The sequence below is a fragment of the Mauremys mutica genome, chromosome 6 (assembly GCF_020497125.1).
Source record: "Mauremys mutica isolate MM-2020 ecotype Southern chromosome 6, ASM2049712v1, whole genome shotgun sequence".
NCBI lineage: Eukaryota > Metazoa > Chordata > Testudines > Geoemydidae > Mauremys > Mauremys mutica.
This window is the reverse complement of record NC_059077.1, coordinates 22,564,497-22,578,837: the sequence shown is the minus strand read 5'-3', so window position 1 is coordinate 22,578,837 and position 14,341 is coordinate 22,564,497. Positions and strand designations below refer to the sequence as shown.

The following is a 14,341-nucleotide window of genomic DNA, read 5'->3' as shown; positions in this document are numbered from 1 at the left end:
GATACCTGGTGAACTGGTCTAAGAGTGGGTGTCACTTGCAGGATTCTACCCTGAGAGAAGTACAGGCATGGGCTTGTCACTTGGGAGGAGTGCTCATGGAGATACACTAAAATTTTGGTCAATTTAAGTTACATCAGCATACAGCAGCCAAAGTATGTGTATCGCTCAGGCGTGTACATACATGGCTGCTTGCATTGGTATTACATGTACTCACCAGTAATGCTTGGGCTGATGCAAAGTGCAGTATACAATGAGTAGGTATCCTAGTGTGCAATGTGCCATCATCTGGTGCAGTGCCTTGTGGGAACTTTTTGCAGTGCAGTGTGGGATAGAAATGGACTTGCCCAACCATCTATGGAACCTAGGGATCAATTTCCCAGCATGCAAATTTCTCCATCTCATAATGCCATCCATATCCCATAATTTATATACCTTTTCAAAAAAAATCCCACAAATCTATGTGGCACTCTTTGCTGGATGCCATCCCTGACAGAAGCATGGAGCCTACAGAGTACTGCACTATTATCATGACATGAACATTGCAAATACAAGATGCATGATTCTACTGGTAATAACATAAGAATAAGGGACATGACACTTTCTTCGAGGACAGTTTGCTGAGGGACATAGCAAAAAATTCAAGCTTGTTAATGGCATTCACAGAGCAGCTGCAGACAGTAGAATGCTGCTTCTGGGCCTGCGAAACAAGCACTAAGGGGGGGGGGGTTGCATTGTAATGTAGGTTTGGGACGATAAGTACTGGCTGCAGAACGTTCAGTTGTGAAATGCCACATTTCTGGATCTTTGTGCCAAGCTTGCCCCAATCCTCCAACGCAGGGAAAATGTGATGAGAGCTGCATTGACAGTGAAGAAACAAGTGGTGATCACTGTGGGAAATTATTTTGGAGTTGGAAAATCCACACTGGTGGCCATTCTCATGAAAATTTGCAAGGCAATCTTCTGCTATGTAGGAGTGTGACTCTCAACAATGTGCAGGAAATAGTGGAGGGATTTGCAGGAATGGAGTTCCTGAACGGCATGTGGTGATAGAGCGTATGCAGCTCCCTATTTTGGAATCACCTTACCACAGAGTACCTCAACTGAAAGAGCTACTTTTCTATGGTGGGGAGTCTGTCTGCTGACACTGAAGAACAAAACACAAGGGCTCAACCTGGAGCTATGCGTTTGAGGGAAACTTTAAAAGAGCACCAGAACTTCCAGCCACAGTTGTGTTCTGTACTGTTCTCTGGGCCTGAAGTTTTGGGTGCTTACACTTATAATTAGTACTGTGTGTTTTAGTGAAGCTATGAATTGTGGTGCTTTCTGTACATTTATAAATATGACTGGGTGTTTTCCTGACCTTTTTATTTCGGCACAAGCATTGTGTCCGTTGAGTACCACTATGCATTTGACCGTGTGTTGCAAGCTAGAATAATTTTATTTTTTAACAATAGAAATTTATTTATCAAGTGGCAAAACCAGGGCAAAAGAACAACATGCAAAAGGCAATGCAACACAAATTTTTAACAGAGTTACAGAACTTAAAAATTGGAAAGGCAGCAAACATTTCTGTCCATATCAGTCCACAGATGTAGTCCCTTGTAGCTACATGTACACCTGCCATGGTTCTCACAGGTCAGTGTTTATGAAGTGGTGGTTTTCCTTACTGTCCCCTGGTGTGGAGTGATAGGGATATTTATGTGCACTGTGATGTCACCTGGTATGTGGTGGTGGTGGGGGGGGGAAATAAGCTGCTACCATGGAGTTTTCCAAGGACAGTAAAGGGTGGGAAGTCTGATTTTTAAACCAATAGGTCAACCAGGGTCTGCAGCATTTGGGCTTGCTGCCTGAGAAGCCCATTATGTCCTGGTATATCTACCTGTCCTTTTCCTACTGGGACCCCTTTCTCCATGCTGTTGGTCATATTGGTTCTCCAGATCCTTCATTCAAGGTCTGATGCAGCTCTGGCTTGCAGGATCTCGCAGAGCATGCCCTCCTTTGTCATCTTCTTTCTTTGCCTCACCAGGGTCTTGCATTCTACAGATGTTGAGGAGGCATCCTTCAAGACTGCAAAGGCAGAAGCTGCTGATAAAATAGACAGATGTATCATTGGATTTATAGTCACAATGGAAAGAGAAAGATAAGTTTCAAAACTCCCTTCCCTTATTCCCATAACAACTTCTAAAAAGACATGCTTGTTGACAATTCAGCTTTGGAGCACCTCAGCACACCATCACTCTCTAGTCCCAGCCATGGTGCCCATCAGGGGTGAGGGGGCAGAAAGAAATTTTGGCTGCATGAAACAGTAAAATTGCAGTCCCTATTCCACAGGTGCAAGTGTAGGGCAACGGCACTGAACTTTGAAACTATTTTCCACAGTCACAGCTGGTTTTAACTGGTATCCAGACATCCTAGAAATTTGTTTGCTATGGAAAAGTGTGGAATTTGCATTTTTATAGAGAATCTTTAGTTTTTATATTTTTTGAAAAATAAAAACATTAACTATTAACTAAATATTACTGAAAGTACCTGTGTCATTTAATGCAATGCGTGCAACCTCCCCCTCTTGTGGTTGTTTTTTGAATGCATTTTAAAATTTACATAGCTAAACATATTCCAATAAACTGCTTCCGGCGTATAGGGATTTGTGTTTTAATGCATCTCAAAGTTCACTTCAGCCTCCAGATGTTAATAATTAAAGTTATGAAAAGGTGCTAGGGCAGAGCTCTGACCTTGCCCCCATGGGTCCTGCGCTTCTAGGCAGTTTATGCTAGCCTCAGTGGCTCACTGTGACCCTCCACATAGCCCTTCTCTCTCTCTAGGGCCAGGGTTACAGTCTTCTGAGCCCTTTTCATCAGAGGCCAGCAAGGAGGTTGGTGAGAGAACTCCCAGTCTCTGCTGTCCTTGGGGGCTTATTTCAGAACAGTTTAGCCTCCTGTCCTGACAGGGGCCTGATTTCCCCTCCCAGGAGATGTTCCAGTAGTGGTGGGTTGGGGGGAACCCAGGCCTGCCCTCTACTCTGGGTTCCGGCCCAGGGACCCTACTGGTAGCAGCCAACTTTTCACTGCCAGAGTTGCTACATTTCCCTGGGCCACTTCCTCACAGCTCTCCTGCTGCTCCCTTACCAATGGTTTGAGGGTGTCTTCATTAACCAGCCCTTCAGCCACATTTCCTCTCCCTGGCTCTCTTCTGCCTGACTGGAGTGAACCCTTTTTATAGTCTCAGCAAGGCCTTAATTAGAGTCAGGTGGTCACATTAGCTTAATAGCCTCACCTGACTCTTTGCAGGTTAATTAGAGTCAGGTGTTCTCATTAGCCTGGAGCAGCCCCTGCTCTGGTCAGTCAGGGAACAGAAAACTGTTAATCCAGTGGCCAGTATATCTGCCTTCTGCTATTCTGCTGTACCCAACTGGCCTGGGTCTATCACAGTGCCAAAAACTTAAAATCACCCCTAAGGACCATGTCACTGAGTTTGGCAAGATTCTGTACTATATGCAGCAAGGCTGTAGATTATGTTTGAAGGCAGACAATTACAAATTGCAATCTGTTAATTTCATTATAATAATTGATGGCATGTAGGCTTTGAACTTGCTTAAAAATTGTAAATATCAATAATGCATTGTGTTCAACTGATACCTCTATGTATTGTGGCTAGGGAAACTAAAATTCAGCTTTCCATTTTTTAATCATGGAAAAACATGGATTTTTATGATTGGGGTGTATTTTTTTAGATTTTTTTTTTATCCTGGTAAACTAGGATCACTAATGATATCTTACTCCTAAGGGTAATAGAGGAACAGAGAGCATAGCTGCTAACTGGCCTCCCGAAACCACGCATGTCCATATACCACTAGTTTGTTTACTGCAATGGTGCCTGCCAAAGATATTGTAAAGTGGCATGGTAAAGTGTCCTGTGGCAGAGGAAGAAATAAGGCAACCATGCCTAGAAATCTTTAGGAGCATTTGCAGAGTATCTCCATGAAGTTTCACTGAGATCTCTCAGGAAGATAAAAGGGGCATCACTATGTACATAAACAAATTGCTCCTTATTCCCCTTCCCACTGTCTTACCCAACAGGGAAGTAGATATCTATTCTACCTCTTCTTGTATGAGCAAAACAATTAAAAGCTGATACCACTGCTTGTGAACTTGGGGATGGACCAGGCACCATCTTTAAATTTTAATTTGCTAAGGAAAATTGTATGTACAAACTTACCAAAGGGCGCATCCCCTTCATCGGTCTCATCCATGTTTGGCTGGCTGGACTGTTGAGGACTATCAAACAGGTCCTGGCTCATGGCATGGCTGGAGTCCCCATGTCTGCCACCTCCCCTCCTCCTCCTTGCTGTTTACTGGGGGGTTTCTGTCTTGTGGTCCGCCAGGTATCCACAATAGTTTGGGGAGTGCTGGTGTGGTCTCTGCCGAGAATAGTATGCAGCTTGTGGTAAAGGTAGTAGATCTGTGCTCAGCATCAGATCAATTGTTGACCTCCCTGGCCCTGCTGCAATTCCTTCACTTTCATGCGGCACTGCTGATAATCCCTGTTGTAACCCTTCATGTACATCCCCTGTGCAATCTTTTCCTAGATGTCCACCTTTCTACAGCTGGTCCATAACTGTGCTTCCACAGCCTCTTCTCCCCACAGGTCAATATATCTCCTGTGTTCTCCAGGCAGGAGCACTGCTAGTGTGTGGAGCTAGCATGGTCGGTTGGGCAGTTGCACACAACAAGGGAGAACTGCTAGGTGTACTTGCCAAGATAGACAATCAAGAAAAGACATTTCAAAAATGCATGGGAAATTTTAAAGGGGCATGGCTTCCCATCTCTATGGCTCCTGGACAGTGGAGTTTACAATTGTGACCAGAGCAGTCACTATCACAAGGAATAGGGTGTTGTAGGACAACAGCTAGAAGACTGTTAGGGTTGACCCAGGTCATGGAGTCTATACACTTGCAGCATATTGACCTTAGTAGGTTGACTATGGCTCTAACCCCTTTAGGGAAGTTTTACTACATCGTTGTAATGGGGCACTTACGACAGGCTTTAGTGTAGACATATGCACAAATAAGGTCAATGCAAGATAACGTACATCAGCCTAACTTTGTAGTGTAGATAGGATGACCAGATGTCCTGATTTTATAGGGACAGTCCTGATATTTGGGGCTTTTTTTAATATAGGCTCCTATTACCCCCAATCCCTGTCCCAATTTTTCACACTTGCTGTCTGGTCAGCCTAAGTGTAGACCAGGCCTGAGGTCTCAAAGATACAGCTTGCCCTGGAACCATAAGATAGGGATAGGGCTGTTATGCAAGTCCTACATGGCACAGAGAATCCTTATTGTGTTGGCTGCTTTCTGGCCCCTTGCAGCAGTGATTTGCGGTTCTAGATTTGTTGGAGTTTTATTCAGAGAGTAAAGTTTACTGTGATAGGACATTACAGACATGCTGGACATTACAGACCCAATGAAATGCTAAAAGACAAGCCAAGAGGATTAACATTAGTAAAATTATACTAATCTATACACAGACAAAAAGAAAAGGCAATTAATAAGACTACTATCCAATAGTTTAGCCATACATGTAGGAACCCAAGAAAAATACAAATATTTTTGCTTTTTTTTTTAAATTAAAAATGGTGTGGGGGGTTGGGGGGAGTTGGCTTGGATTTAAGCATTCTCTTGCAGTGTTTACAACCCCAAAATTGTTTCACTGAGTAGAGCATGTGAACCAAAAAAAATCAAGCCCTTCACTTTATCACTGACCAAACGCCAGATATATAGCATAAAGGGTGAAAAGAAATGAAGTTTTTAAAATGTTGATGTTTAGTTTGATGGTGACCTTTCAGACTAAAAACAATCAGTACAGTTGGTTTAAAAGATTTAAAAAAATAGTATAACACCCCAAAAATTATGTTGACAAGTAAGGAAAAGAAAAACTGTGCAACAGTCAGTAAAAAATGGATAAAAGATAATTAAATGTTAACACTGGCAGATGTTTAACAAAAAATGTACTATTATTTTGTCAGAAGATGGCAGCAAAGATGCAAGTTTCTTCAGTGTATAAAACTAGTTGCAAGGGGGTGACCTGTTTATGACATTGGATTCAGAGAATGCTATTTCTGAGATAAAAAACCAAAAACTATTGAGCTCTTGTATGATTACGTTTCTCACCTCACGCTCAGGCAGTTTAATTACCGATGGGAGAATTAATTGAGCCAGCACCTCAGTTGGTGTAAATAGTTATAACTGTTGATTTCAATGGAGTTATGATGATTATTACCAGCTGAGTGTCTGGCCTGTTTTGCCTAATGTCAAACTCACTTGAAAGTTGTGGTTGGAAAGACTGACTGGAATTAGAATGTTATTGGGTTCACATTCTGCTTAGGAGAGACTGAAAAAAGGAGCCAAGAAAAAAAAAAGCCAGTGAAATAATAGGGAGAAAAATTGCAATGAGACTGTGAAACAGAGAGACTGGGGCAAGGGAAGTGGGAGTGATGAAATGGGGAAGAGGTAAACATTTTAATTAAAAAAAATACCACATACCCAGGCCACCCACTTGTACTAGCCTCTTTTGGGGGATCCTTTTAGCCTAATCTGCGTAGCACAGCTTCCCTGTAGGTAGGAAAATATATTTTAACGTTTTCATGTTTGGTTTAAACTGAAGTACCCTTGTAGGAGGAATAAGGATTCAAGGAAGGATTCAAGGAAGGTCCACAAACTCTCACTAGTTTTGCAAACAAAAACATATTTGAAAAGTTTGCAAAAAGCTGAACTCCATGAAATTCATCCACCCTACCTAGTGTTAACAGTACGTAACTTCAGGCAGGAAGCTGGTCTTTTCCATGAGCCCCTCACTGCTGCAGAATCCACCCTGCCATTGAATTTAATGTCGAAAATCTAGGTTTTCATCTTTAAAATATAGAGTTTATAATTATGGCTTCTTGCCTTTATGGTTGTGAACCTTCTAAATGGAATCTGATGCAGTGTGGTGCTCTGGAGTCTGCAAATAGCCAGGAACTATAGACACCTAAACCATCTACTTCATATAACTCTTATTCTATTATTTATTTTCATTGCTCTGCTCTGTAAAGTGGCGTATACAATGTGCCCTTTCCTCCCCAGAGACAACTGACAAATGCCCACATATGAAAGGCAGAGTCCGAGGCAGGAGTGAACTAATCCAAAGGGACTGTTTCTTTTCTCCAGTTTTTGGTGAATTATCTTTGGTTGGGCTGGTTTGGTAAGGTGAAAGGCCCCTCTGAATTATGGCAGTAAGGCAGAAATGAAAGAATAAACATAGAAGGAGCTTTAGCAATACATGAAGTACAAAACACCATAGGAAACTGACATTTAAGCACCTGTGTGAAAATAATTTCAAGGGTCTAGTTTAAACTGGTATACATTAGGAATATTGAGAGATGAAGCCTAATCTTTTATTCTTAATTTACCTTTCTGAATCCTCTGTATCATTAATGCAGTGATCCCTTTGAGACATTAGATAAATAGATAATCTTGTATATTAGTAAAGGATCCAGTTTTGTTTTTACATCAATTGCGGCTTCGTGGGCAGGGTGATTATAGAATCCAGTCCTAAAGGTATTGAAACAAATTACTAGTTTTCTATTAAAATTTACACCCAGAAACACCAGACGGAGGTTTTATTTCTGTTTTTCATTTTAAAAAAATCACTTTTGGAGATTGGTCTCAGAAATAACCTCTCTCTCCTCCCTCCCCCCGTTTGTGGCTCTCATGGTGTTGCCATTATGCACTTTGAATTGTATATTTAGACTATGGGGAGTGAGATTTAGGCCTTTTGGGTTCCCCCTATATTTTCACTGACTCACTGTGACCTAGGCAAATCACTTAAAATGACACTCAGGTTAAAAAGTTGGTATATATTTTTTTAAAAAGGTCCTTAACTATGTCATTAATCCTGTTAGAGTATTAAAACAAAACAATTCCAAACATGTAATTTAAATTTTCTCTCCTCATCCCCCCACTCCCAACCTCTCTCTGTCTCTGAGGCACACCCTAATATTTCTTACCTCACTTAAAACTGCCTAACTTCTAGTGCAAACTGTACGCTTTTCATCATCACCAATCATCCTACAAAAACAAAGCTTCTTTGCACATAAATGGGGTGCAACCAATTACATTTAGTAATTTTTTTTATCCCCAAATGGAGAGATTTTTTTCTGACCACAATATTTGGCTCTTTATGCTTCTTCATACTGTGTAACTCAGTGTTTAAAGATAAGAAGTGTGGTTTTATTACTGATTTTGTAGTAATGGAACTTTGTTGATTTCTGATGACCACTCCCCACCCCCCAAGATATTCTTTAAATCTTTTTTTCTGGGATGGGCTGTAAACAGATCGCTTTTCTGAACCCCACAAAAGGACCACAGTGGAAATGTTTAAATAATAACACCAATAAAAAGGAAAGTCTTGTTCCACAAGGAAATAGAGGTTCACATATAATCCACATCTAATTCTTTATTACCAGTCCTGTACTAAAAGCACTGCCATTCAGTGGGGCCTATTAATCCTTTGGTTTTCAAGTATGGCCTTGCTGCATGACAATGTATGCTAATACATTATAGCATAACACCATAGAATATTACCTCATTTGAATGGTCAAAGGTAGAACATACATGGGGTGTCAGATGGGTTAATGGGAGTTGTGCTCACACATTGAGGAAAGAATAGGAGAAACTTGTATGTAAAAAACTTCTGCTCCCCACACACTTACAATTCTACATCTTGTTAGCTGGCTATCATGAAGTAGACCAAGGGTATGTCTACACTACAAAATTAGGTCGATTTAATAGAAGTCAGTTTTTTAGAAATCGATTTGATACAGTTGATTGTATGTCCCCACTAAGCGCATTAAGTCGGCGGTATGCGTCCACAGTACCGAGGCTAGTGTCGACTTTCGGAGCGTTGCATTGTGGTAGCTATCCCACAGTTCTCGCAGTCTCCGCCGCCCATTGGAATTCTGGGTTGAGCTCCCAATGCCTGATGAGGCAAAAACATTGTCATGGGTGGCTCTGGATACATGTTGTCAGGCCTCCCTCCCTCAGTGAAAGCAACGGCAAAAAATCGTTTCTCGCCTTTTTTCCTGGGTTACCTATGCAGACGACATACTATGGCAAGCATGGAGCCCGCTCAGCTCACTGCCACTGTATGTCTCCTGAGTGCTGCTGGCAGATGCGGTACTGCAGTGCTACACAGCAGCATCCCCTTGCTTTGCCTTGCGGATGGCAGACGACTGCTAGCCGTCATCATCATCCTGTGGGTACTCCCGGCCAACCTCGGTTAGGTTGGTTGGGGGCACCTGGGCAGACATGGGTGCTCCTGGCTGGCCTCGGTGAGGTTGGTCGGGGCGCCTGGACAAAAATGGGAATGACTCCAGGTCATTCTTTTCTTTAAGTTTCGTCTAATGGAGATTCAGTCCTGCCTGGAATATCATGCGAGCTGGAGGCTTCTGCCTCAGGCTGCTCTCCCAGTTGGCAGCACTGCGCGGTCGCACCTACCCCAGCCTACCTCTTGCTCCCATGGCTCATGAAGCCTGGACAGTAGTAAGGAGCAGTTCAACTATAGGCTGAGCAAGTGCAGAATGGTGGTAGAATGTGCTGTTAGACATTTAAAACCTTGCTGGCGCATTTTACTGACTCAGTTAGACCTCAGCGAAACCAATATGTGCTCCACAATATCTGTGAGAGTAAGGGGGAGATGTTTATGGAGGGATGGTAGGTTGAAGCAAATTGCCCGGCTGCTGATTACGTGCAGCCTGACACCAGGGCAGTTAGAAGAGCACAGCAGGGCACACTGTGCATCAGAGAAGCTTTGAAAACCAGTTTCATAACTGGCCAGGCCACAGTGTTAGAGTTCTGTTTGTTTCTCCTTGATGAAAATCTGCCCCCTTGGTTCATGCTACTTCCCTGTAAGCCAACCGCCCTCCCCTCCCCCCTTTGATCTCCGTTTGCAGAGGCAATAAAGTCATTGTTGTTTCAGATTCATGCATTCTTTATTAATTCGTCACACAAATGGGGGGATAACTGCTGAGGTAGCCCGGGAGGGGTGTGGGAGGAGGGAAGCACAGGGGTGGGGTAGTTGTAGGGGCACCCCCTAGAATGGCATGCAGCTCATCATAGAAGCGGCATGTCTGGGGCTCTGACCCGGAGCAGCCTTTTGCCTCTCTGGTTCTTTGGTAGGCTTCACGCGGCACTGCTGCAGGTCCCAGTTATAACCTCTGTCCTTCATGCCCTTGGAGATTTTTTCAAATATTCCTGCATTTCGTCTTTTGGAACAGAGTTTGGATAGCACGGATTCATCTCCCTATACAGCAATCAGATGTAGTACCTCCCGTTCGGTCCATGCTGGAGCTGTTTTGCGATTCTGGGTCTCCATGGTCACCTGTGCTGATGAGCTCTGCATGGTCATCTGTGCTGATCTGCTTACTACACTGGCCAAACAGGAAATGAAATTCAAAAGTTCACGGGGCTTTTCCTGTCTACCTGGCCAGTGCATCTGAGTTGAGAGTGCTGTCCAGAGTGGTCACAATGGAGCACTCTGGGATAGCTCCTGGAGGCCAATGCCATTGAATTGCATCCACACTACCCCAAATTCGACCCAGCAGAGTCAATTTCAGCGCTAATCCCCTCGTTGGGGAGGAGTACAGAAATTGATTTTAAGATCCCTTTAAGTAGACAAAAATGGCTTTGTCCTGTGGACGGGTGCAGGGTTAAATCGATCTAACGCTGCTAAATTTGACCTAAACTCATAGTGTAGACCAGGGCTAAGAGTTATAACCAGTGGAAAAATAAAAAAATGTAACTTTAGACATCAGTAGAAAAAATAAGACACTATTCACAGTTTCCACTTCTCAACATCTGTTTCAAACAGTCTAGTGTATGGGGCCTATCTGATAGCAAGTTTGTGACCTCAGTCCAGTTCCAAGTGGACAAACGTTCACATCATAAAACCCCCATCATAACGGGCACTAGCTGACAGCCTTGTTGCCATGTTGCCAGCCTTCACAGAAAGACAGGTGACTGACATGGCACAGAGTCACATATTTCAAATCCAGAAGGGACCATTGTGATCATCTAATCTGACCTTCTGTATAACACAGGCCACAGAACCTCCCTTGCACAGGGCTTCCTTTCAAGGAAATCCATCCAGATGAGGCACATTGGCATGATAATATAAGGAAACTGAATACATTATGTGGATAAATACAGACTTTAGCCTCCAGAGCTGTCACTTTGGCACCTTCCATGGGCACGACTTTTCCAAAGTTTTCTTTCTTTATTATGCTCACTAGGGTTAGAAATGAATTCCAGGCACTGAGAACAAAGAGTCCGCTTTCTTTCAGGCGCATATGCACTTAGTATTTTTAGGGAAAACATCACTTTAAACAGCAAAGAAAGATATTGCATTCTAGGTATCAGGGTCTTTTAACCTCTTTTTTACTTGTATTCATGTTGTTGTTGTTCCAGACATTTCCAATTAAATATATTTTGTTTGCAATGCATGTTCTTGGATTATTTCTTAGCCATGACTCAAATGTTCTGGTGATCATCTCATGAACAGGCTTTATGATGAAGTTTGATGGAAGCATTCCAATAATGTTTTTTTTTTGCGTGGGGGGGGAGAAGAGAAAGCTGCATCTGAGCAAACTGCATCAGAGCAATATATAACAATTTGCTCCATGAATTTTGTCTAAGTGCTCACTGCCAGTTATGTAAAACGTTTTTTTTTTATTTGTGTCCTCTTTATATGGAAATATTTGAACTAAAAAAAAATACTGAAGTTGAAAGTTATTGCAAGATGCTATAGTTCATATGTAAGGACTTTGCCCGTATCTAGTTCTAGGAAGCCCTAAAATAGGATTTTGAGTGACTTTACTATTAGCTACTTAGTAAAAGCTTTGTTATCCAGCATGTTGAAAGAATGGGAGGTGCCAGTAAGTCAAAAATTCCAGTTAACTAAGAGGGAGGGAGTTTGGGTGCAGGAGGGGTTTCAGGGTGCCAGATCCAGGCAGTACTCACCTCGGGTGGCTCCCTGCAAGCAGCGACATGTGCGGAGAGGCACAGCCAGACAGTCTTGCGCGCCACCCCCACCTGCTGGTGCCGCCCCCGCACTGTCATTGGCCGTGGTCCCCAGCCAATGGGAGCTGCAGAGCCAGTGCTCGGGACGGGGCAGCACACGGAGACCCTGTGGCCATTCCTCTGCCTAGGAGCATTGACCATAGCCAATGGGAGCTGTTGGGGTGGCGCCTGCGGGTGGAGGCAGCGCGGCCTGGCCACACGTCTCCGGACATGTCGCGGCTTGCGGGGAGCTGCCCGAGATGAGCACCACCCAGATCTGGCACAACAAAACCCCTCCTGTGCCCTAACTCCCTGCCCCATCCTGTAACCAAACTCCCTCCCAAAGCCCATGCCCTGCACCCTCTCCCAAAATGCCAGTTTACAGAGCTTTCCGGTTTGTGAGTGCCAGATAACACAGCTTTTCCTGTATATGAACTAGGGTAGGAGGATTCCAGACCAACTTTCCCAGGTCAATAAAAGGATTACCATGATTCAAAGCCTGTAACGAGGGGCAAATGGATGGACTCCTACTTTCTTCATGGGGAAAATAAAAACACGTCTGATTTGTTCTGCACAATCATTCCTTCCCCAGCTCTTTCAGTAATATGGGCAATTTGTTCATCATCTTTAATATTTCTCCTCGCCTCCCCTGCCAAGTGGCTTCTGCATTTACACACGCACTTCTCGGTATGAAGCTCAAACTGGTCTCCCTCTTTCCATCTTCTTCCTGTTTAGAAAAGGGGTGGTGGCGGGGGAGAGGAAATACTTTATTGTTGCCACTTCCAGCCTCAGAACTCTGGCCTACAAGGGGCTGCAATTTGCACCCTCACTATTAACAAATCCCAAGCACTAAATCTGCCTACAAGACCCTCACATGTCCTTGTGACCACAAGGCCTGACTATTTTAATGCCTTCTTAGCAAGGCTTTCAGAAAAGCTAATGGAGAATGCATACACACGCCTGGTTTTTGTTTGTTTGTTTTTAAATTCTACAGTGATCACTGTCACCATTACGGGGATAGCTGCACGTCTTCCCCCTCTGAGTGCATCCCTTTGGATGTCAGCCCCCATGCCTTTACCTCTCCTGGGGTGGAATCACTCGATGCTCCCACACTTAGACCATTCAGGACAAACTGCTGAGAAATAGACACACTCCAAAACTGGTGGTTATTCTTCCGTAAGATATACCAAACCACAACAAAAGTAAACTTCTGTCTCAGCACATTGGCTAAGCAGAGGTCAGAAATGAAGCCCCCTTAGGTATTCCAGTTCTGGATTCAACACCAAGATTTAATGATGAGTGGTTATTTAAAATCAATTTAATCAAGCAAAGGGTTCTTCTAATCCCAAAGGACCAGCCCCATACCAGGTCAATATACAACTCAGATTTTACCCAAGAAAGCGGTGAGAGTTAAAATTGATTAAAGGAATCAAATACATACAACAATTGCGGTGTTCTTGCATCAGGTTTGGCGCAGTGATGGAATAAACTGCTGACTTAAGTCAGGTCTCTGGTTGCTTCCAAATAATTGGATTGTCCTCAGTCCCCTGCTTAGAATGCTTCCATTAGTATAAGTCGATAGTCCAGAGGTAAGAGCAGGAAAGAGGCAAAATGGAGATGTTTCCAGGGTCTTTTATAGCTTCTGCCACATGGAGGGAAAGATCTCAGTTTCAGTTTGTGGAAAATTACAGGCACACAAGATGGAGTTCAGTCTAGTCACATGCCCTTGCATGCTTTGATGAGTCATAACAGAGGTCATTACCCATAGTCTAGCTAGAACATCCCCAGGAAGACCCATCAGGTAGAGATAAGCCTCTTCTATGGTGCACTGCAAGTTGTGTTTTTCAATGGGCCATTCAACTTGAATAGTATCAGAGGGGTAGCCGTGTTAGTCTGGTTCTGTAGAAGTAACAAAGAATCCTGTGGCACCTTATAGACTAACAGACGTTTTGCAGCATGAGCTTTCGTGGGTGAATACCCACTTCTTCGGATGCAAGCATCCCTTCACACTGTGCTGGCTAAACTAGATGTAGGTACCTTGTGGGTGTTACCCAGGAGCAAACATTTGAAATACAGGTACATAGTCAATATTCATAACTCCTGATACAAAAATGATGCATGCAAAGAGGATAATCATATTCAGCAAACCATAACTTTGCCATTGACACCTTACAGGACATACTTCGTACAAGATTTGTTGCTATCGTATAACAATGGTAGCAACAATGATTTACATGGTCATATTTTAAT

The 14,341-nt window shown here is 43.3% G+C and overlaps 1 long non-coding RNA gene across 5 annotated transcripts in view; it reads right to left on the bottom strand.

Moving 5' to 3' along the window:
* Nucleotides 1–1,477: 1,477 nt before the first annotated feature.
* LOC123372412 overlaps nt 1,478–14,341 on the bottom strand; it is a 375,513-nt gene continuing 362,649 nt past the window's right edge. For 2 of the 5 annotated variants that reach the window (XR_006580270.1, XR_006580272.1), the window contains 4 exons: nt 7,447–7,588; nt 6,542–6,610; nt 4,216–4,417; nt 1,478–2,082 (listed from right to left, as the gene is read on the bottom strand). This is a non-coding gene — a long non-coding RNA (uncharacterized LOC123372412). Of the gene's footprint in view, nt 2,086–4,215; nt 4,418–6,541; nt 6,611–7,446; nt 7,589–14,341 lie in introns of all 5 variants that reach the window. The other 3 variants (XR_006580275.1, XR_006580271.1, XR_006580273.1) reach the window with 2 other exon arrangements.